Source organism: Tachypleus tridentatus, chromosome 1 (genome assembly GCF_004210375.1).
Source record: "Tachypleus tridentatus isolate NWPU-2018 chromosome 1, ASM421037v1, whole genome shotgun sequence".
Classification (NCBI taxonomy): domain Eukaryota; kingdom Metazoa; phylum Arthropoda; class Merostomata; order Xiphosura; family Limulidae; genus Tachypleus; species Tachypleus tridentatus.
Window position 1 is genome coordinate 179442633 of NC_134825.1, and position 25403 is coordinate 179468035.

General features: G+C 32.0%; 1 protein-coding gene and 2 long non-coding RNA genes across 9 annotated transcripts in view; 2 read left to right on the forward strand and 1 right to left on the reverse strand.

Moving 5' to 3' along the window:
• LOC143231689 (anoctamin-9-like) overlaps positions 1-25403 on the reverse strand; it is a 368893-nt gene that overhangs the window by 65106 nt on the left and 278384 nt on the right. The window lies entirely within an intron of this gene.
• The window catches only part of LOC143231704 (uncharacterized), a 390747-nt gene that overhangs the window by 38505 nt on the left and 326839 nt on the right, over positions 1-25403 (forward strand). The window lies entirely within an intron of this gene.
• LOC143231636 (uncharacterized) lies at positions 15739-19618 on the forward strand. Of its 3 annotated transcripts, XR_013017092.1 has the most exons (4): positions 15754-15901; positions 16861-17122; positions 17441-17594; positions 18814-19618. It is a non-coding gene; the product is annotated as an uncharacterized LOC143231636 (long non-coding RNA). The 3 variants fall into 3 exon arrangements; XR_013017091.1 differs by having other exon boundaries at positions 15768-17122; XR_013017088.1 differs by having other exon boundaries at positions 15739-17594.

Sequence of the window (25403 nt, forward strand, 5' to 3'; positions counted from 1 at the left end):
TGCGAAATTCCAAAACAAACAAACAAACATATTTGGTAGGACGGGGAGTCAAACGTCGTGAGATTCTGATTGCGAGTCGACCTTCCTTACCAATCTTGAGGACAAATGTGGAGTTTCTAACATGTTTTATTCACAATCTAACTTCAGTACTAATGTATATATTTTCATAAAAATTCCTTCACTACTATAGTGTATATCTTATTATATTTAAAAAAATATTCTATTGAAGTAACAACATATGTACATGGAGAAAAACTTCGTATAGCAGTTAATATGTGTACAAACTAAGCAAAACGTATAAAATGCAAAGTTATACACTTTGCTTACAATACCTACAACTGAAATAAACAGTACTTTCTGTATTTATATATCCTTGTATTCTATCAAGCAAATGTCTATTTTGTTTCTGCTCAACTGCATAAGTTAAGTTTAATAAACAAATAAAAATAATTAATATTATTTGATATTTTAGATAAAAAGAAGTAGGACAACATGATGTTCAACAACAACAAACACATTCTAAGGACAACGGGAGAAGTTTTTAACCTTCCTTCAAGATATGGGTGTTTTATATAAAGTTTATCTTTATCAAAGACCTTTTAGTAGTCAACATATTTTACCCCAATGGTGTCAAGAGGAAAATTATTTTACAGACTAAACAAACATTTGTATTATCCTCTCCTCAAAATGATATTTTCATAGAGATAGTTCGTACATTTATATTAAAGCAAAATTAGGATCTAAACATGTCCAATTTCATATCTCAAACGCTATTACGATGTCAACCAAACGTATACCAACCAGTAGAAACCATTTGTAACCATTGACATCATAAAACAGCGCAATTTTAGATTCGGTATATGTGTTAGAAGAGGACAAAAAATAGTTTTTCCATTACATAATGTACAGTATGATAGGTTTAAGTGACAGTTCTTTTTCTGTCATGTAACAATGTGCATATTCAACACAAATTCTGGTTCAATTCAATAGACTGACAATATTTTCAATGATTCTTTTTATTTGAAATCATTTCATTGACTTTAATAGGTGTGACTAATATAATAAAAGTCTCACTACATTTTAAAAGTAAAAACAAACTTTAATATTTAAAAAACGAAGTGCTTGGTACGATAAATGTCACAGTATGACGAAGTGGTTCAAGCTCTTGACTAGCAATTTGAGGGGCACGGGTTCGAATGGTTTTTACACCAAACACACTCGCCATTAAATCCCGGTAAGCAATATAACATTACGAACATTCCCACTATTTGCTAGTGAAAAAGAAGCCTAAGTGTTGGCGGTGGGTGTTGATGACAAACTGTCTTCTTTTTAGTCTTACACTGTTAAATTAGGGACGGCCAGCGTAGAAGGCCCATGTGTGTCTGTGTGCAAAATAAAAAATATATATATTTTTTGGAAACTTTAGATTGTAAGAGAAAATTTCTCATAATTTCAGATTTTTAATCACAGACGTTATACGTCCAATGGTGATTTTTTCTTTGAATTTTAAATAATAAGTGAATATTCACTGTTATATTGTTAAAAACGCTTAGAAACCATGCAACAAATAGTATTGTCCGAGAAACCGATATTGTTAAAAATTCTTAGAGACCACGCATTAAACTTAGTAACACAGCGCCTTGAACATAAATAACGATACGTGATTACGTTTTCTTAAGTTTTCGATACGACAACATGTCAATTTTATTAAAGATAAATGGTATGCTATCATCAGCCATATCTGTACTAGTGATAACACAAGCAATGTTGTCGCTAGTTGAAGTTGTTAATGCTCGTAGTATTCGTAAGCCTGGACAAGTTGTTTTTGATACTGGGAAACATCTTCTGAATCAAAGATGGAATACTTACACAGATTATGCGACAATAAAAGATCCTATTTATAATGACGGTTATGCAGCTCAAAGAGGAAGGGATGATGAAACTATTTTTCGCTCAGTCATAAAAACTGTATCAGAAGATCCAGGAGTCAAGACTTCTTCCAATAAAATATCAACCAGCAAGACCAAGTCCTCCAGTAAATTATCCAGCTCATCATCTTCAGGCCACAACAAGTAGTACGGTCGTTTTTCTTTAAAGAAGGAAAATGAAATCCCACATGTTATTTCGTCAGTTAGTAAAGAACCAGATATAAACAATCTGCTACCTTTTAAAGAAGAAACATTTGTGAATCCAGTCATTCCTACTGATATGGAGTTTGAGAATGAGACCATTATTACGGACCAATACGAAGATGAATCTTCATTTTCGATAGCTTGCAAGCGTAAAAAACTTTTTGTTCTGATTATAAAAGCAGTAATTGGATTCGTGTGTGTCATTTCTGTAGTGACATACTTTTCTTACCTCATGATGATAAAGGGTGAAGGTAGGTATCTGATAGAAGAACCAAAGAAGATTCCACTTGGCAATCCTTGTACCCCTAAAAACAGCAAGGAGGTCTACTTTTAACATATAACCTCCAACCATAATACCATATTTGTTTGTTTTTGTGTCAACATTTTTATTTACATTGATTATAAGTATTTAATTGATTATTTCTGTTCGTGTTTCAAAATTTAGTAATTAAAGCAAGTAAATATTTAAATGATATATGAATTGGTGATGTATAATTAATTCAAATAAAGAATTTCAATGTTGAACTGATGTCACCAAATCTCTGTTTTCTTTTAACCCTTAAACGGCAGCCATCATCAATTGGTGCTGCTACCTACAACATTCCTGCTGTTTAAAGGATAATTAGTCACTTTTTTCAGAAAATAATTTTTTTCACTGCTATCAAAATCGTACTTTTTAACATGATTGACTGAACTTAGCCATGAAATCAAACATGAAGTTGAAATTTTTGATGACAGCAAATATTTGATTATAATCCAACAATTTATATAATGTTTTGTTTTCAATGTGTGCCAGAAAAATAAAAGGATGTCTGTGAAATAAAAAACGCTGAATTAATTTTCTTTTAGACAAACAAAAAGCCGATGAAAATTATGTTAAATTAATTGTATGATACAGCGTGTCGAAATGAGATGCTGTTGTTTCTACCACAGCATTGTTATTTTGTAATCTTCATGCTGTGGTTATAAGTTGGGAGGCCTCAAATTTTCTTTTTTCTATCAAGAGGATCTTAGACTAAAAGGGATTGGAACCGCTGATGTGGTGAAACAATGAAATTAGCATGTCTCACAAGTCCACAAGTCACACGTTTCAACCAATGGCCGACATGAAATTATAAGCCAAGCCAGGTGTAGTGGTTTCTGTACTGTCGTTTTAATAGGCTGCTTTCCAAAAGTTCACATACAGATGCACAACCACATTACTTGTCCCCCTTCTCCACTACGGCGGCCCATGTTTTTTAAACCTATACCACAAGGAAGACATTAGGAGGAAGAGGTCTAGTGTACCTGACCCTCCTGGGTATATAAATTTATATACCTAGAGAGAGAGAGAAACACTAAGAGGTAAAGATATGAAGTTCTCAGATATACCCCTGAGTCATGAGGACATATTTTTTTAAACGCAGCTTTTATTACTAAATATATTTCAGCTTGGAAGTTATTATTCCCAAAACTGCCAAGTCTGCGGATTTTTAAGAATATTAAAAATTCTAGTTCCCAGTTTTTCAATGACTTAAAGCCAGAGGGAGCAAAATAGTTTGGGGGCCAGGAAACAACTGTCTCTTCAGCCCTGCCCTTAATCCGGCTTGGAATATTTAATTTACTACAATGGAAATATATTCATTTTAAGCTACATTCACTGCATCTAAAAAGTGATACAACTTGGTAATCGATTATTGTATTAAAAAAAATTCAAATCCTGTCATGATAAACTTCGAAAGTTTCTTTATGAACATGTTTTTATTAAATTATTAATATTTTAATACCGTGTAGACTCTTATTATTGACAAAATATACTGGTTAGAAAGAAAACGACGAATATAGTCGTAAAGTATAATTTAACATCTTGTTTGCTGTCACAGTATATAAAAACTTGACTAAATACAAGTTCTACACTTTTAACTTCACTGTATTTTTGTACAAACTGCTATGATTTATGCTTAATTAAAGAAACATTTATAACCAAATAACTTGTACATATTTTGTTAGTAAACTAACAGTAAAGAGAGAACACGATTCATGGAGCGTAAATTTTAATATCTGCTTTAAGAAGGAAGCAGACAGAATAGACGAGTGTCGTGTTGTAAGCATTAATTAACTCAGCGTAAGTCTAGAAATATTGTCAACAAATAACATAATATAGTACAGAATAACATAAAGTTTTTCAGATAGTTTTGAGTTAATGCTTGGAAAAAAGATTTTCCATTGAGTTGATATCAAACAATATCAGTTTCACCGACAGTTTAGAGCAAACTTTAATCTCTGATTTAGTAACAAATTTTGCAAACGATCTAAAACCAAAATTATTTTTCGGTTTGATATCGAACAATATCTGCTGTTTCAAGCAGTCTCAGCGAAAAGTAATCTCTTTTAAAATCATTCAATAGGAACTCTTTCTGACAGTCCACAGAACAGATTGTAACCTTTAAATAAAAAATAAATAATATCAGCTCTTTCAGGCAGTCTATAACAGAAATTAACTGCTGATATAGCATCTATCATTGTTATTCCTTTCAGATGGTCAGTAGTGAACCTTAACCTCTAATTTAATTATTTAACGATATTAATTCTTTCAGATGGTCTCTTGAGAATGTTAATTCTGATTTAATATATATATATTATAAACTAATTTAATTTATGTCTACTAATTGCAATAAAGAGGTCCCCTTCTGGTACAGTGTTAAGTTTTCGGATTTACAACGCTAAAATCAGGGTTTCGATTCCCCTCGGTATACAAAGCAAATAGCCCGATGTGGCTTTGTTATAAGAAAACACAGACGTAATAAAAAGTTTGTGATGTATAAAATAATTCATCTTATCAATAAAGAAGAGATACTTTTGAGTAGAAATACAGATTCAATAAAAATACTTTTGAGTAAAAACATAAGTTCACTAAGATGAGACCTACTTTTGAGTATAAACAAAATTAATAAAACAAGAGCTACTTTTGAGTAAAACCACAAATTCAATACATAAGAACAACTTGGGAGTAAAAATAGATTCAATAAAAAAAAAAAACCTACTTGGGAATGAAACAAATTCAGTAAAACAAGGCCGACGTGTTTGTAAGTAAAATCACAGATTCAATGAAACAATAGTTATTTGCGAGTAAAAACACATATAGAATGTGTTCACTGAACCTTTTTGCGATTTTATTTTTTTACTTTAGTCAAGTTCCACTGATGCCTTTTCAAAAGACGTAAAATTCTTTTGTTTAAATCGTCATTTATTTTATGTAGAAAGAAAGATGTAACATACCACTAATGATAAAATTATTCCCACTAAAACACAGAATATACATTTGTTTTATGTAATATTCAGTGAAATTCATGGCTTTAGTTTCACAATACACAATGACGCACTTTGAGAAAAAGCTTATAAAATATCTGTTCCCAGCTAATGATATGTAATGATCTTATGGCATGCATGAGATCCGTACTTAACCATTTGGTTCGAAGCTCGTGCTGTCTCATTATAAATCTTTCATATAAAGTTCTTTCTTTGACCTATCGTATGACAATGTCAAAGTTCATTACAGAAGATAAACGGGATTATGAAATCATTGGTCGAAGATAGGAATTTGTAATAACTCCGTAACATTGACAGCTTGTACAAGGTTGTCTTGTAGCACCCTAAAGGCATTTGCCCCAGGCTCTGACGCTCAGACTGGATACATTCCAACCAAATTGGTCTTTGAACGAACAACAGTAAAAGTTTTATGGATAATGCGTGTTCAGTGAAGCGTAGTTGTTTATTAAACTACTGCAGCTTATAAACTTCTATTACAAAGGGGAAAAGCACTTACAAAACCATTGAGACAATCTGAAGAAGTTAGAGATCTAAATGATACATCGCACAGTTTCTGTTTGTTTTATTAGTGTATATGTTGGCTAAATCTTCATTGGTGGTTTTCAACTAAATCTATGTATTGATATGCAAAATAAATGGTATATAAATAGCGTCGATTAACATACAATAAACTACTTCTGTCTTGTTTTATTTTATTTGTTTCGTTAAGAATTCATCTTGTTTTTAAATTGTTCGAGTAAAATAATAGAATTTATTATCAGAAACATTATAATGTGAAGAAGGCATTAATTTGTGAGCAGTTAAAGGTTTTACTATTAGATTTATAGCGCTTCACAATATTCTGAAAGTATTTGCGCATGCTCCAATGTCAAACTACGATTTAGCTCACGTGGCACGACACAGGCGTGAGAAACAGCATGCTTCGTATTTCACTCGACTGACACATCATTGACAAGTTTAGGTCTCTTTCAGTTGCTCTTTCCAATGACCTGTATGAAATGTAGTTTATTGTTTAGTAACGTTTCATAAACTCCAAAACATTACTGTACAAGAGGAAGTCAATATGGTAATAACAGCTTCTGCTCTTATCTTAACCTTTGACCTTAATCTCTTATAAAAAATTACACGTTAATGTGTTAGTTATAAGATTACATTGTTATACGTACTGTGAAATGGGGTAAAAACATTTTATTAAACATCATATGTTCCGAATATTCCGCGAGAATACGCACTTGAGGACGCGTAAACACATTCCGTCGCTGTCATAGTTATTGGTCCCTCTTTGGGACGGCTGTAAGTTTACAGACTCACACCTCTAAAACCCGAGATTCGATTCCCCGCGGTCGACACAGAAGACAGTCCAATGCGACTTTGCTCTGAAAAGACAAACAAGCATAATAATACTATATAATAAACAATAACACCAAATTTGTTATTTTTCTTTAATTGGACACTCAGTGTTTCGCTTTACCGCTTAAACAAACTGTAACGGTTTGTGTTTTAGAGGAACTCTTCTGGAGAAGCGGAAAAGCGAAACGTTGAGTGTCCAATTAAAGAAAAATAAGAAATTTCTTGACATGAAGTCATTTGTTACTAGTATTTAAATTATTTTGTACATCAAAATGCAACACGGGAATTAAAGAATAAAACATAGTTTTCGAAAATGTTGCATGGTGTCAGTTTAGAAACTCACATCTATACACAAGATAGCACATTGCTTAAATCTAGAATAAAACTTTACTACATAAAACAATTTAACGTCGTAGATTTCAGTACATAACGTTGTATTTAAATAACTTACATTTGTATCTTTAAATACAAATATATATATATATATACACACTGTTATTAGGGGGCTATAACGGTTCATAACAGTAATGGAAACAACGCGATCACTACAACACTATTACAATATTGTTGCAAAACGTTATTGTAGCTACAATACAAAATCACAACCTCCCTAAAGGTTTTTTTTAACAGTCTCAGCAGTAATAAAATTACTTCTTAGTGTTTTGATTTCTCAAAGAAATTAATTTTGTGTATGCTGTCCTAGTTCCCTTTCCATGAAGAAAACAATAAAAGCAACTAATATTGTGTTATTTGAAGGACATTTATTCAACTTCAGGCCGGGTATGGCCAGTGGATAAGACACTCTACTCGCAATCCGAGGATCGCGGGTTCGAATCCCCGTCACACCAAACATGCTCGCCTTTTCAGCCGTGGGGGCGTTATAATGTGCGCTTAATCTCACTATTTGTTGACCAAGAGTTGGCGGTGGGTGGTGATGACTATCTGCCTTCCCTCTAGTCTTACACTGCTAAATTAAGGACGGCTAGCGCAGATAGCCCTCGTCTAGCTTTTCGCGAAATTCAAAAACAAAGCAAACAATTATTTAATTTCAATACTACAAAATCCATTTGTAAAGGCAAAAATGAATTCAAGTAGTGTTGGATATTTAAGAGAAACAAGTTACAGAAAATTTCTAGATTATAAATACTCATGGTAAACTTATAAAAATTATCAGAATGAGCAACTAACTATACGTATTTGTCAACACATAAGTCATATCAACAGTAATAAAATGATCAAAATCACTATGGAAATGTTTCCAACTCTGTCAATGATTACATTGCTCCATTTCTCAATTACTGGAACAAACGTTTTTCAACAAGTTAACACCCTGTTAAAACTACGTAAAAAACTCTAAATCATTGTCATCTTGTATATTTATCTCTAAGCCTAAATTTCTACTGTAGATATTCCTCTGACGATATTGTTATGTTGGTTAAAATGGTTTATACTGAAGCATTCCCGAATGACGGATTTATGAACTGTTTATTCTTGACAAGTGGATTTAGGAACTGTTTATTTTTCCTAAAAATCCTTTTCCTACGAACCTGCAATGAATCACTTGATTTTGCGACCAACACCCTACCCTTTTTGGTTCTGAGACAAGACCCATTTCCGTCTCCGTTGGTCTTTTGATTCTGAGTTCTATATTCTACTCTCTATCAGTCATTTGATTCTGAGACCCATTCCCAGGTTATCCAGTCACTTCGTTCTAAGATAAGTTCCTTGTTCTTGTTTCAAGAGTATTAGAGGCAGTTTTAGTTTTAAAGCTTACTTCTAGAGTGGGACAACGTTTTGAGAGAAAAAGGTATGAGAAGTCCATTAAAGCTAAAACCCAATTATTACTCGTTGTTGACGACATGACTGCGATTTTTGCATGTAAAGCACAGCACATAAACATGTAAACGTAATAGAAACAGTTTGCATATAGTGTGTTATAATGGATTCTGGTTATTGATCTTTATTCGTTAACCGAACTTTTCATCAGTGATATCATTTTCATGAAAATGCGCATGCGTCACATTCTTCATAATCACCTCAAGAATAAATACTTATCTGCTCTCCATTCGTTTTAAATTTATATTGTAACCAAGACGTCAAAACGATCAACAGGAGAATAATTAACTAGGTATACAAATACTTTATATAGTTGTTTTTGTGACTTTGAAAACTTGAACGATGTCTGCATCAGCGACCGTGTAGGTGTATTGTTACATCCTTTTGATCACGTATATTCCTCGCCCAGTGATGACGTAGTATATTACACATTACAGCTGCGGATAAGCCTACTTCACCATGCACACTAACAACGGGACGTTCTTGGTGTATCTTGTACGTGTTAACACACACTATATGCTACAACAGCGTCACTTATTCAGACACATTTCTGCCCAGATTAACCTTTCCTAATTGAAAATAAGAACACGACTGATAACTTTAAAAGATATAATAAATAACAAAGTTTTGGTTTCAGTTACTAACCGTATTTGCTGAAAGCTTCTGAAGTTAACTAGCATCTAAATCACAGTCTGCACCCTTCGAAGTGGGAGTTTTTTTTAGTTAATACTAACTCAGTAATTCTTTTATAGTTTCTAATATGATTAAAAACATATCCTTCTGCTTAAATACACACGTTCGTGTATTCATTCACGTCATTCTAGACGTAGAGTGTTCCGGCATGGCCAGGTGGTTGACGCGCAATGTGAAGGTCGCAGATTTCAAATCCCCGTCACACCAGATATACTCATTCTTTCAGCCGTTGGGGAAGTGTAACATTATGGATAATCCCACTATTCGTTGGTAAAAGAGTAGCCCAAGAGTTGGCGATGGGTGGTGATAGCTAGCTGCCTTGCTTCTAGTCTTACACTGCTAAGTTAGGGACGGCTAGCGCAGATAACCCTTGTGTAGCTATGCACACAATTCAAAACAAACAAGCTAGATGTAGAGTGAAACTATCTTTGCTTTTTAATTTGTTTACTGTCATTACAGAGAAGAAGAGATCTGAAAAGCACCTGATCCTCCCAGATTACAAATTCTAAACAACGATCCAGCTTCCAGGTTCTCTACTTTGGCAACCACACTGGTGAAAATGAACGTGTTAAGTTTAATATTGGAAAATTGTCTAGTCGTATCAATTTACATACGAAAGAAGATAAAATAACGTTCTTATGTCACAAGTGTTCTTCATAACAAATACACGTTCTATTCCAAAATGCAGCAACAGGAACTACTTATATATTTTGATAATTGTAAGGAATTTATCTTCAAAATATACACTCCAAATTACATAAACTTTATGTAGATACATCAGACCCAAGACTATGGTCATGTGTTATATATGTGTTAATTGTATATTTTGTAGCCTGTCTTCAAAGTTCGGTATCAGAAGACCAGTGAAAGAGAGATGCCTCAAATTTTGTGTCGTTATGAAAACCTTATGGTTAGACTTTGAGAAAGTTTTTATCGAGAAGATTGTAATAAATTATTTTTAAAACGAACTATGATTTTACAGCTACAGGTCTAGAAGGTATATATATCAGTGTGATAAAGTTCCAAAAAAACAGGAAGATGAGCTTGTAACGAAATGTTTAGGAGGTACTTTAGCAGTGAGATAAAGTTCCAGAAAACAGGAAGATGAGCTTGTAACGAAATGTTTAGGAGGTACTTTAGCAGTGAGATAAAGTTCCAGAAAACAGGAAGATGAGCTTGTAACGAAATGTTTAGGAGGTACTTTAGCAGTGAGATAAAGTTCCAGAAAACAGGAAGATGAGCTTGTAACGAAATGTTTAGGAGGTACTTTAGCAGTGAGATAAAGTTCCAGAAAACAGGATGATCTCGTTAACTTCCTTTATCTTGCCATCTGCAGTCTCAACTTAATACTTATATCAGTTTAACATGCTGATATGAGTATTAATTTAAGACTGCAGACGGCAAGACAAAGGAAGTTAATGTTAATAACCAATATATTATAATAGAACTTTTGAATTATGACTCAATTTATTTCTAACCTACCAGACGTTTTTAGAACTACGTTTTATCCCTCTGCCCACCGTAGTTTAGTACTTAGCTTATAACACTAAAAATAAAACTTTTAAACACTTAAAGTTGACTACAAACAGACAAAACATGTTAATAAATTTAAAGATAAAGAACCGCGCGTTAAGACTAATAAAGTTTGAAAACTGCTTAAGTCTTTGAATAAATTAGAAGAAAACTTCATAACTGGTAACAAATGTACAACGCTTCTAGAACATGGTCGAAGCACCCAGTGGCAACAAATTACTGTCGAAACACTGTATATTTGTTATTATCATAAATATGTAATAATGTTATCTTCCTTACCCATTCAAAACCTTTAATATTCTTAACAAGTGGTTAATTTTGAAATCATCTCCTGGTAGCTATCAGTGTTAACAACGCACAAAGCATTCTGAAAGTAACATGTACTCCAGTGTCCGTATTCACCAGTTCTCTACACTGATTACAGTAACTCTTTTACAGTATTTCATCAGGTGATGACATAGGTATTTATTAGATACGATGGAAGTTATAAGTTTGTTGTCTATTTTCACACACGATAAGTTATATATATGTTTTTAGTTTTATTGTATGTCCTCAAGAGAATTGGTCAGCGGTATGTACATTGATTAATAAACGATTAATATCGTGCCTTGGGTGGTTCTGGTGGAAAACTCATTTCCTGGAGGCTTGAGGTGCTTGAAGACTAAAACGACGTCAGCTCAGGACCCAAGCTGCTGCCAAAACTCAATTCTGAACTAATGCTAACATTGTCCCTTGTTGGCGTCTTACAACGATAAGGCACCAAACTTGAACTGGAGAAATGCACGTGCTTTAGCATCCTCACATGTGAAACGCCAAAGAGCTTCTAGTCTACAAAATGTTCGTATTGATCAATGACTAGTTAAAAACCACGTGGAAAGAGAACACCATGCAAATGATGTTTCAAGCAGACCTTAGCAAAACGCTCTAGTTCGGATACACAAACATCACCAATATTATGGACGTACAGCCAACACCTCACCTTTTATTGGCCCTTACCCACACCCTGCTACGAGCGTTACTCTCAAATGTAGCCCACTATAGAATTGTACTTAATTCAGAAATCTGCACTACAAAATAAAAATAATTGTGAAAAATTAATTGATTACCAGAGTTATTCAAGTTTGTAAATACTTATTACAAAAATCCAGATCTGTTTAAAATATCGTGTAGTTATTTTAGTTTCTTAATTCTTTTTGTCCGGTCATACGCTATAAAAAAATATCCAAGACTTTGGCATCTCATACCATCAGCATAATTAAACAATTATATAAAAAAGTACTTTTACACTGGGTAAGTATATCGTGATATGTTTGTTTTGTTTTCAGTTTTTCGTAAAGTTACACAAGGGCTACCTGCGATAGCCGTCCCTTCTTCAATAGTATAAGAGTGGAGGGTGGGTAGTTAGTTCTCACCTCCCAGTGCCAACTTGCTAACGAATAGTGATATTGCACGTCACATTATAACTCCACCATCACGTTTGGTGTGACGGAAATTCGAACCTAAACCGACTACATGCTCCCACTTTATGCATGTCTATCTCTTTATTTGCTGTTAAGGTACTTTTGCACCTAGCATCTTAACATGTCCATTTCTCAGTTAAACTACCAATAAACCGAGAGCAAAAGCATCCAAAACTTAAGCATAAATCATTTAACAAACTAGTAATATAAGTAATGTAAGCTTTCGTTAATCTATTATTTTTTGTTACTGTGACATTTCAGTTTTTGAAATGTTCTTTTATATTTCTATAAATGTTTAATAAATATCATCATAGATACTTCGTCTCTGAAACGTGTTCTGGGTCCGTAGAGTGGCGTCCACATAATTTATGTTATGTTTTACTTTAATTATCTGTTTCAGGAAAGAAGCATCATTCAGAATGATAAGGGCCTGGCATGGCCTAGCGTGTTAAGGCGTGCGCTTCGTAATCCGAGGGTCGCGGGTTCGCGCCCGAGTCGCGCCAAACATGCTCGCCCTCTCAGCCGTGGGGGCATTATAATGTGACGGTCAATCCCACTATTCGTTGGTAAAAGAGTAGCCCAAGAGTTGGCGGTGGGTGGTGATGACTAGCTGCCTTCCCTCTAGTCTTACACTACTAAATTAGGGACGGCTAGCACAGATAGCCCTCGAGTAGCTTTGTGCGAAATTCCAAAAAACAAACAAACAAACAGAATGGTAATTTGGTTGTTATATATCCAGCTCCTCTAATCGCGCCAAACTTCATAGAGCAACAATTTGGCCAAGCTACTACTGCTGCTATCAGACTGTCATATAAAGTTAAAGTTTTTTTCTTTGGAGTCTTCAACAGAATGTACTTCGTGATCACGAGAAACCTACTTCAAATAACAATGTATTTAAATACGGCCAGTGTTGGTATTAAAACTTTTATTAAAATAATGCAGACAACAAGGCTTTAAACGTCTTATGTCATCTTCAGGTTAACAAAGAGAATTTGGATATTTCTGTATTTTCTTCAGACGACACTTTACAACCATGTTTTTGAAGGCTGACTTGATTTCTTTGTGTGTCCCCTTCTTTATACACATACATTTCACAATAATATTTCGCCACAAGAAACAACACATCTTTCTGTCTTTGACATTTGATATTACATTATTGATATCCATCAGAAAATAAATATTTAATATTCTGTTTTATGTATAATGCCATCTCGTTCACAGGATGGTTTTGAAGTTTTTCGGAACATAGATTCAAATCTGCTATCACTAAGTTTACTTTAACTAGCTAAAACGCAAATAAACAACATTAGAAATCACATCAGAACACAAATAAAACAACAAAAACAAAATAAATGGGACAATTACTGCACTAAACTGAATGATAAAACTGACCCGAAAAAATTCTGGTCACATCTTAAAAGACTCACAAATGAAAACACAGACAGAACATAATAATACTGTAGCCCACACAAATAAAGAAATGGCCGAAGCTTTCAAAGATCAACTCCAAAATACATTTAAAACTCACACTAATCCAGATATGAATACATATTTCTATAATAAAGTCACTAATCACATATTAAACAATAAACATCAATTTGAACCAATTTTTCCAGTAAACATAACTGATACAAATACAAGTTCCGATACAGATTATGCAAGCACATTACTAACAAATGAAATATACCTTCAAGAATTACTAGAAGCAATAAAAAACACAAAAAACAAAGCACCATGTGAAGACGAAATACAAGCTATCCTCCTAAAAAAGGGCACTCCGAAATTGTTTGACCACCTAAATTCACTTTTTAACTTATCTCTATCCTCAGGATGCATCCCAGTTTCTTGGAAGCTTGCAAATATATTAATGTTCTATAAGGAAGGAAAGCCAGCGAATAAACCTAATAGCTACCGACCAATCAGCCTGACCAGCTGTGTAGGCAAAATTCTTGAAAGAATAATCAGTAATAGACTCTCCAAATTCTTGGAGATAACATCAAAATTACCAAAAGAACAAAATGGTTCAGAAAATTAAGACAAATGACAGACCACCTAATCAGATTAACAGAAACCATAATAGATAGCTTCAATAAAAAAAGAATGTACAGTCGCTTGCTTACTTGATATCGAGAAAGCATTCGACACTGTTTGGCACGATGGTCTAAGGTTCCGAATGAATGAAATGGAACTACCGCGAGGAATTATTCGCTGGTTATCTAACTTTTTGGAAAATAGAAAATGTAGAGTAAATGTTGAAGGAACTTTTTCTGAATACTTTACTCCACAAGCTGGTGTCCCTCAGGGAGGGGGTGGTTAGCCCTATACTCTTCATCATGTATGTAAACAATATGCCACTGAAGGACCAAAATCATGGATTCTCTTCACAGTTCGCAGATGATGTGGCAGTCTGGAAAAGTGCCGCAACACCACGATAGCAGCCACGAACATACAACCGCAACTAAACAGAATAAGTGAATACTGTCAAAAATATAAAATAAAAATAAACACAGCAAAAACACAACTCGTAGTCTTTACGAAATTAATAAAACACAAAAAAACAACAGCCAGAACTATATATGAATGGCACTCTACTCCAGATTGCCCCATCGGCAAAAGTTTTAGGTCTGACCTGTGATTCAAAACTAACTTGGATCAATGATGTGAGCGAAATTAAAAATAAAGTCTGGCGAAGAACTAACTATGCTAGGAGTTTAACTGATAAAAACAGTGGAGCATCTACAGATAACATACTAAAAATCTATAAAACATGTATTAGACCTGTAATATACTATGAAGCTCCAGCATGGATAACTGTAAGCAACAAAATAATTAAAACTAAACTACAAACAATCCAAAATACACTCCTTATAACTGCATACAGAGTTCCAAGAACTATATCATCTCAATTCATTTACAAATACTCGAACCTACCAACCATACCAGATAGACTCCTACATATTACAATAATGTACTTTAATAAGAATTGGATGAAAAACGAATTACTATGCGAACTAGACAGGTACCTTTATATGCAAAAACGGCTCGTTTGGGTTGAGAAAACATGTAAAAATATTTTCTCAACCCAAACGAGCCGTTTTTGCATATAAATTTCTCAACAAGTGGGTTTCTCGACATCACTGATTAGACAGGTACCTCATATACGATGAAGCTCGTCCTAAATATCTCTCCCCAGTTACCTTATATTTCAAATATAAAAATAAATAAAACGAAAAATATATATATGTATAACTTTAAATAGTAATAAAAAATATAAAAACTTTAAATAATAAAAAATATAAACTTTAAATAATAATAAAAATATAAACTTTAAATAATAATAAAAATATATAAACTTTAAATAATAATAAAAAATATATAGTTTATTTATTTATGTATTTAAAAAAAATGCCACCAGCAAACTTGACATTCTGCTAATAGAATAAAATAATAACTGTATACGAGCCAAAATACATGGACATTGCCCTGAAAAGGACCAAATAATATTCAGTTCACAGTTATAAATATCAATCAGCCAAGAATATAAGTTCGGAGAGGAGGAAGAGGTGATAGAGAACTTGACTTTCCAGGGTATGAACTTTTATTACCCAAACACCGACGACATTCTTTAACCAGCTAAGGAAATTGTTTTGATGCACAATGTTTGGTTAGAAAAACAGTTAAATTGTAATAATTATAGGACATTGTATGCTTTGTGTTTATTATTATTTGTGCTCTAAATTGTGTTTGAAATTAATAAATAATTTTTGAAAAAAAACAAAAACATCGCCATTGAAAATTTGGGTTTGCATCTCTCAACACTTTAAATCTTTGACAACAAAAAGAATTACAGCATTCACAATTAAGTACTAGATTTTTTGTTATTTTTATGCACATATTTGGTTTGTTATAAAAGAAAAAATACTTATTAGGTAACATTAGAAAATATAAATGAAGAAATAGATTAATTTTTTTGCAATGTATGTATATACGTATGAAGATCGTGTGTATTACATAATTTTATGCTGTAATTTGAACTAAGTGTATACAAGGTGATTCCTAGCTTGTTACATAGGCTTAGTATACTGGAAGTTGTCATATTTAACTGATGCAAGCCTGATGATAGTCGGGATAAATAATGATAAGCTTTTATTGTAATCTGCAGGGATTTTAGAAAGGAAAAATATCATTTCATATTTTTTTTGGTTACAAGGTTAAACAAATGGCCTAAGCTCATGTAGTGTAAGTGTAGAGAAAATAATGCATAACATATAAATATTTACCAAAAAATAAGTTGATATTCAATTAGAAGATTCTAGAAGCTTTGCAAATGGAATTTGGAAACTGTAATATTAAAGATATATAAATTGTATTAATTTTAGCATGAAAATCACCTTGCTCATATACTAGTCAAAGTTTAAAATTGAGACAAATCTTTATAAAAAAAATTATTATGGATGAATATTTTTGAGTTTCTCATTAGTTATTGTATGCACAAAATGTTGTTTGATAAGAATCACTTCAATGTTTGTTCCTTTCAATTTTTTCAGGGAGTATTTTGGAGTTAAGATAGGCCTGTACTTTGGTTTGGATATTACACCTGTATGCTGATTCCAGCTTCAGTAGTAGGAATGTTGTGTTTTCTGTATGGGTGCTTCACCTTGATGGGTGATGCTCACAGGTTTGAATAAGGGGGAGGAAAAAATAAGAGTTATCAGACAGTTTATTATTTTTATAACTCATGTTTGATCATTTTCTAAATTATACCTCAGATAAATCAGTTACTTAGAGCTATGTGATTGATGGAATGTGGTAAGTGATTAATCACTGGACTAATTAATCACTGTTTAGCTAATTAATTATTTTCACACAAGCCATTTGTAGCTGGAATAATTGTAAAGAATAATAATTGGAACCATTAATTTTTATTGGTTGATGTGTTTTGAACCATTAAAATATTTTAATATTTTTTGTGATAAATTGATTTAAACATAATTTCAGTTAATCAGTTATTTTATGTATGTGGCATTATCATTGAAATTGGTAGTTGTATATTATGATTGATTTAAATGTACAGCTGTACTGTGTTTATTCTATAAACTTAAAACAAAACTGCATTTTTTTTTACAGTAAGGACATTTGTGAAGACTACAAGGACACCATTTTATGTCCTCGGTGTGATGTAGATATGGAATATTAGGCCAGGCATGCACTTTTGTCAGAATAACTCATCTTTTCAACAATGGTGCTGCTGTATTTTTTGATGTTTGTATGTCACTCTGGGGTAAGTATTATATAGATTTACATGTTAAAGTTGAATAAATATTATTCTCTACTTCAGACTCTGTTAGAACTTTCATACACAAAATATCAAATTGTTATTTAGTTTTAATACTTTTTTTAAGTAATGCTTTTCTTGTGACTATTTTCTTTTTGCATGTTGACTATCCAACATGCATAGTAATTTTGATTTTAAGATTAAAATTACTGGTATGCATCAGAAAATGTTCAAATTTCACATACAAATTTTTTATAACCTCCAGATAATTATCAAACATTTTTGTACAGAAAAAAACTTAATATTTTGTCTGTTATTTTTACTAATGAAACTCTATATGGGCTTGATAGATTTGACCACTATAAACAATTATGAAATTAATATAAAGAATGCTTTTTTTTCATTCTGAAATAACTACAAACTATAATTCATATAAAATAGCTTAAATTTGATAACATTATACATTTATGTACAAGGGGAGGACAGAAAAGTGCCCCTCCCTTGAAAATATTGTTATTGTATTTGATATCATATTTGAACAGATCTCATGAAGTGCATTTTACACATTTTTCTGGTATCTAATAAAATATATAACAAATTAACAGCATTTTCACGGGGGCCACTTTTCTTGTCCACTCTCTGTTTATATATTTATTATTTTTATTATATTGATCTTTCAACTGTGCCCGGATAACAGTATAGAAGTTACAATGACATGGTGCATGTGTGCTCATGCTACTATATACAGTAATATAAAACTGACCTTCACAAAGGACCTGAATTTTGGGAAAGTAACTCACTAAGAAAATCCTCATGAGATGTGTAGTAATGGACACCCATAGCAAAAGGGTTACTTCAACATAAAAACGTCCAACATTGTATACTTACACTACTTGAAATGGCCTTAATTTCAAACCAACATAAAACACATCAAATTTGCTTCAGATCCAAGACTTCAAACTTCTATAACTGAAATCTCCCATCAAACACTTCAAAATAATTCCAAAAACATGTTATTACTTTGAGATTTCTTTATCTGTAATTTGGGACTTTTCAAGGAAAAAAGAAAACACTTTACAAAGTTTTTAATTACTAACACTTTGGTGAACAAAATAGTTGAATTAATTGTCACAAGTCACATCAGTTTAAAGAGTGATTTATATTCTGTTGCAATTTCTGACTTTACTGATGATAAACCTTTCACTTTGTTTTTATTTACTTTCAGCTGTAATATTTCTTGAATTGTGGAAAAAGTATTTGGAAATATTTACCCACCACTGGGATATGACTAGTTTTGATACTTTAGAGGTAATGTGTACCTTAGTAACTAACTTTATCACAATGGGCTTGTGTATTTAACATCAACTTTTAACCATGGCAGTATACCTACTGTGATTCTGAAGGTACTAGTTGTGTCATCACAAACTTTGACAGTAATCATAAAAATATTTTAATTATATGTTGTCATAGTGTTGACTGTTCTGATTACAAAGTGATTTTTTATGTTAAAATTAGAAATACTTCATTTAAAAATTTTCAAATTTCACTTATGTAGTTCTTTAAACCTCCTTCATAAATATCAGATGTTTGCTGTCAGTAAAAAATTTATTTTATCTGTTATTTTACAAACTATAACTCTCTAAATGATCAGTCAATTTAAACACCCTCAAAACCATCATAAAAAATTATGAAATAATTATAAATTACATTTTTATTGCGCTAGAATGACAGCAAATTGTGGCCCTAAACTGTGATAGTTTATCCTAAATAACTTAAAAACTTGTGACATCTGTTTATTCTTAATCTTATAGTTTTATTGACTTTGAACCACATGTAACTGTTAATACTTCATCACAAGTTTTAAATCACTTGGTGAACATTCAACTTATGTTACCCTATTGAATTACATTAAACAATATGAAGAATAATTAATTGTTATTCTTTATTTTAGCTAATCCAACAACTTTTTTGCTTTTTCATTTTAGTTACTTTTATAGTAATAAATAAAGAATACTTATGAAAAAAAAAAATGTACTATTTACCAGCATCTGTTTTTGTTCTTTTGTGGCACTACCACACTAAATGCCTCCTGTTAGTACAGCAGTAAGTCTATGGATATACAACATCTGAGAGAACTATTGGTAGCTTGTAAAATAGAGGCTGTGATTGGTGTGCATGCTAAATGACTCTAATCTCCTAGTGTATGACATCATAAATAAATAAAATGGAAAGCTGTGAAATTTTTGCCTTGTCTGAGTAATAACTACAGTGGAACCCCTTCCAAGTGGCCACCCATCGGGTTTGGTCACCCCTTGAAAGTGGTTATTCAATCACAGTCCCTTTTTGTTTATATAATCCCTAATTATGTACAGTGGAACCCCTCTAATCAAGCCAGTTTGTCTCAGTCCTGAAGGTGGCTGCTTTAGAGGGATTCCACTGTAATTTACATTAAATTATTCAATTCTTGGAGGGGTGATAAATAAATTATAGAAGAATCTAAGAACTTAAATACAATAAAAATTTGATTCAGTAATTACATTGTGATATAAAGTTTACTTATATACATTGATAATAACTAGCTTAATTAAATTTTGAATTTAACTCTGTAAAAGATTGTGATATATGCAGTTTGACCTACTTGATGTGAAAGTGTTAATGACCTTGTTTTCCTGCCTTGATTGGGTGTTCAGGACCTTTAACTTTGTTTGTTTCCAGTAGGATATTTACAGCTATTCTCTAGTATTTCCCTTTGAACATCTTTTCAAACTTTGTCTTATAAAAATAATATTTGAATGTTTTCTAGAGGTATTCTTTTGAGAAAGTTTCTCAAAAATATATGTTTAAAAATGTAAATTTCTTAACACACAGATATGATGTTTTACCTGAACTCTTGATCATAATGTGGTTTGTTTTTGTATCATCAGGAACATCCAAGGCCAGAATATTTAGCTAAGTTATCAACAGTAAATAAAAGGAAAGTAAACTTTATTACAGGGGTAAGAACATCACTATTATCAATTTATAATAAACATCAAAACAAAAATCTGACTTTTTGTCCAGTTTTTCCATTTGTTTTGTTTTTATACAAGATCTATCTGTTGATGATGATAGTGTTGTAGTTGATTATCAAATTGTAAGTTTTATGACGACAGTAAAAGTGTTTGGTATTGGTTTTACAACAAAATTGTAACTAAATATACTCTATCAAACAAAATTAACAAGCTGTGTATCTTTTGTATCAATTCTTTTTAAAAGTATTGAAAATTATTAAACTTAAAAAAAATGCCTTATTCTTCTTGAAAGATAGTTATTTTGGGTAAATGGTCTTCAAAGGTATAATTTAAAGAGGGTGGTAAAACACTTTTTTTAAGTAATTCAGTATAAATGCACCACATATAGTTTAAAAGATAACAAAGTATAAAAAAATAATGTTAATAATAAAAGTTTAAAGATCTTGATAGAACATTGTTTGAGATTGAAAGTTTAAAATGTCAACTTTTATGCTTGTTTGAAATATTCTCATTTAAAGTTCCCAGTCTGGCTGCCAGGTGATTAAGGCGCTTGACGCATAATTATAATGTGATGGTCAATCCCATTATTTGTTTGTAAAAGAGTGTCCCAAGAGTTGGCAGTGGGTGGTGATGACTAGTTGCCTTCCCTCTAGTCTTACACTGCTAAATTAGGGACGACTAGCACAGATAGCCCTCGTGTAGCTTTGTGTGAAATTCAAAACAAAGCAAATCATTTAAAGCTCATTAAATTTTATCCCTTTTTTTAAACAAAACAAACAAACAAGTTAGATGTTCCAATACCTAAGTTGTAGTTTTATTATCTCCTTCAAAAATAATGTAAATTGAACTTCAGAAGGAATATTACAGCAGTTTTTATCAGTTCTGGTTCTTTTTTCTAAGTCCATGTGTTTGAACTTTATTTCTTACAAGTTATGAAAATTCAGTACTTAGTTTTACACTGATGTCAGTGATGATGAGAAACCCACTTGTTGAGAAATTTATATGCAAAAACGGCTCGTTTGGGCTGAGAAAACACTTATACATAGAAGAGCGAACAACGTTTCGACCTTCTTCGGTCATCGTCAGGTTCACAAAGAAAGAGGTAACTGACCGGAAGCTGACCACATGTTTGAAAGGGGTTGTGTAACTGTGTGTCGTAATGTAGAGGGCGGTATTAGATGTTTGAATATTTTAGTTTATTTATTTTATTATATTAATATAGGTATAAAGGCGTTCCTTTATATTGGTTTATTTTGGGTTTAAGTTGTTGTATAATGTAGATGACACGGTTGCGGGATTCAAATCTACAGAACACATACTTAATTTTTTCAATCACATTAACTCTATACATCCCAACATCAACTTCACATATGAACAGGAAGAAAACAATCAAATATCATTTCTTAACCTCAAAATTACAAGAACTGATACACAATTTCAAACAGAAATCCACCGAAAAATCACCCATACTGGACTATACATTCCTTGGGACTCAGCACATGAAACAAAACAAAAACTCAACATACTAAGAAACCAAATAAACACAGCCATAAAACTATGCTCACCAGATAAAATTAACGATGAATTAGACAAAATAAAACAATACTTCACCAACATCAATAAGTTTCCTCCACAAACCGTACAAAACATTATACGCACCCACCTTACAGAAAGCAAAATCAACCAACTAAAGTAAATACAGCTCACGAATCAAAAAACCACAAAACCATATACTGCTGTATACCATATATCCCTGACATCAGCAAACAAATAACCAACATTTGGCAAAAATTAGTAACAAAATATGACATTCCAATTAATACCAAATTTATTCAAAAACCCAGCACAAAACTGAGGTCTATACTATGTAAAAACTACACTGACAAACACCACACCAACATTATTTATAAAATACAATGTAATAACTGCCACGACTTCTATATTGAGAAACAAGTAGAAAATGGAAACCAGATTCAAAGAACATAAAAGTCACCTTCACATGTTTTCGAACACTGCAAGTCAAATAAACACAACATAACCATAGAAAACACTCAAATACTAAATAAAGAAACAAACATAAACAAACGCAAAATTAAAGAAGCCTTACTTATACAACAACTTAAACCCAAAATAAACCAATATAAAGGAACGCCTTTATACCTATATTAATATAATAAAATAAATAAAATTATATATTCAAACATCTAATACCGCCCTCTACATTACGACACACAGTTACACAACCCCTTTCAAACATGTGGTCAGCTTCCTCTTTCTTTGTGAACCTGACGATGACCGAAGAAGGTCGAAACGTTGTTCGCTCTTCTATGTATAAGTGTTTTCTCAGCCCAAACGAGCCGTTTTTGCATATAAATTTACACCGATGTGTTTTTCTAAATGCTTCTGTGATGTACACTGTAACATGAAAATGAACCATGTGTTTCCTTTTGGAAGAGACGAGTACCACACACCATATTTTCCTGGTCTGTGATGTTACTACTTGAGAGTATTTATTTATGAATTAATTTGAAGTATATAGGTGTGTACACTAAAGTTATGTAAACGTTTAAGATTTCAGATTTAAAGAAGAACCAATTATGAGAACAATGAAGTTTAGAAACAGGTTCAATAGGTAATGAAGACTTTATTTAACACAGTAACACTGTTTGGTCTTCAGTGGGAATGAGAAACTTATTTATATATGGTAATAAGTATGTATGTGTATGTGTACATTATTATCAAACATTATTATTTTGGGAAGCGATGTAGGGATTGTCAGAAAAATTGAATCAAAATATAAAAATTGTATTTTCAAGCTGACAACTTGGAACTCTTAAAAATTAAACAAACTATTTTGATAAGTACTGTAGCCATAGAGTTAAAAGAGGGGTTTATAGCTTAAGAAAATAATACAGACATTACTTCCAGCTGTATTTATTTACTTTTTTAGAGTCTTTAGCTGTAGGCTTGACAATACAGTCTCTGTATTTTGATTCATGTTGTGCTTCTTTTTTTTTTCTGACAGTCTAGAATGAGTTTTAATTATATTGTTACTTAAGTTGATTTTTATATTCATTTATACAGAATGCATTCTAAACTTCACAAGTGCATGTGAATTCAGTTGAATGTTACATATTTTTTAACAGTTTACTGTTACTTCTGCTTTATGTTCCACTCATCCACCACATATTAAGAATAAATAACAAATGTGCAAGAGAGAATAAGCATATTTACTGGTACACACCTGTAACAAACAAACTGTAAAGTTGTTCTCAAAATACCATTGTGAAGGCAGAGATTGTATGATAAATTTAATGACTAGCTTCCATCAGCTTGCACTATTATGTAACAAAAGATGAACAGCAACAAAGGAATCTCATCACAATTGAATAATGTTTCTTTCAATATAATACAACAAAGGTTAGTGCAACATAAACATACTCAGTCACATGCTTACTTTGATAGGTTTACATAACAAATATGTTTGTTCTTCAACAGCCTGCTGTATACAAGTGTTTGTTAGAATAAGGCAACACAAATAATTCATTCAGTGGCACACTTTGCTAAATTGTTAATTATCAATAACATTTACTGACACTACCTATTTAAAACTGCAATAGCTATATGAAAGAGTGATATATGCAGTGGTAATAAATACTGAATATGTACTTGTGACTTCTGCTGAGTACAAAAAACAGTAGAAAGAATTGCCAATGAGATGTTGAATAGTGACATCTGTTATGATAATCATCCAGTGTCAAATATCTGTTGAAATATTAACAAGGAAAAAAACTTGAGTAATGATGAATAACAGTGGCTTCAATAATAATATGCAACATCAGAATCCTCTAATTTTGTTGTGGCTGTTTCCAATAAAAACACTGGAAAATGCACAAGCCGTTGTTTCCAACTGATGTACATACTAGTAAAATACTGGATTTTTTGATGGCTAAAAATGAAGAACTTAGAAAATTTCACAGCGTGACATAATTAAGGATGGGGAAGTTTAAAAGTATTGTCAATTTCTTGCAGAAATCTTAGTGGAGTCCTGTAACACAATAAATATCATTTTAAATAATTTTTAATTTTATAGTGGAATCAAAATGGTGATTTGTTGCTTGTGTTAACTGTCAGCAATAGATCTACAGTTTTATTTGCTTACATTTTTTTATTTTCTCTGTTTGTGGATTTTAAATACGTAGTTTTTAATTATCTCCTATGTTGACATTTTTAATGCACAGCAATGAGAAAATATGTGTTTAGAGACATGATCTCCGCTAGGCACGTATAAAATTATTCCAGTAGAAAAACAGCTCTTTCAAATAAAACAAGTGTTTAAAACATCTCCTTAAATAACGAGTTGTGTTTTTTGAAGTAATTATTTCTCAAGGTTTTGTGTAAACTTGTTTAACGTGAGTCCACTCAGAACAATTTTGCATCTGTTATGTACTTATAACCACATAACGCATCTTTTACTGAAAAATAATTAATTTTTAAGTAAGTCATGGACATTCACAGTATTCCATATAGCATATCTGTCTATGTTGTGGTTCAAAATGCTCAGTCGATTTTGTTGTAGTTTTGTGTAACAATAACATGAATATAAATAATACAATTAAGTAGGCAAATTTTAATTTTGTCTCAACAATCATGAAATCATGTATTTTGCTTATTATCAATCTTTTGGTGGTCCAATCTATTTACCAAAAGGTTTTCAGTGGTGTTTCAAAAATAAGTCTACTTTTAAAGGTTTTTTACGCAAATGATTAGAGATCACTAAAAGGCTTAATAGAGATAAATTAGT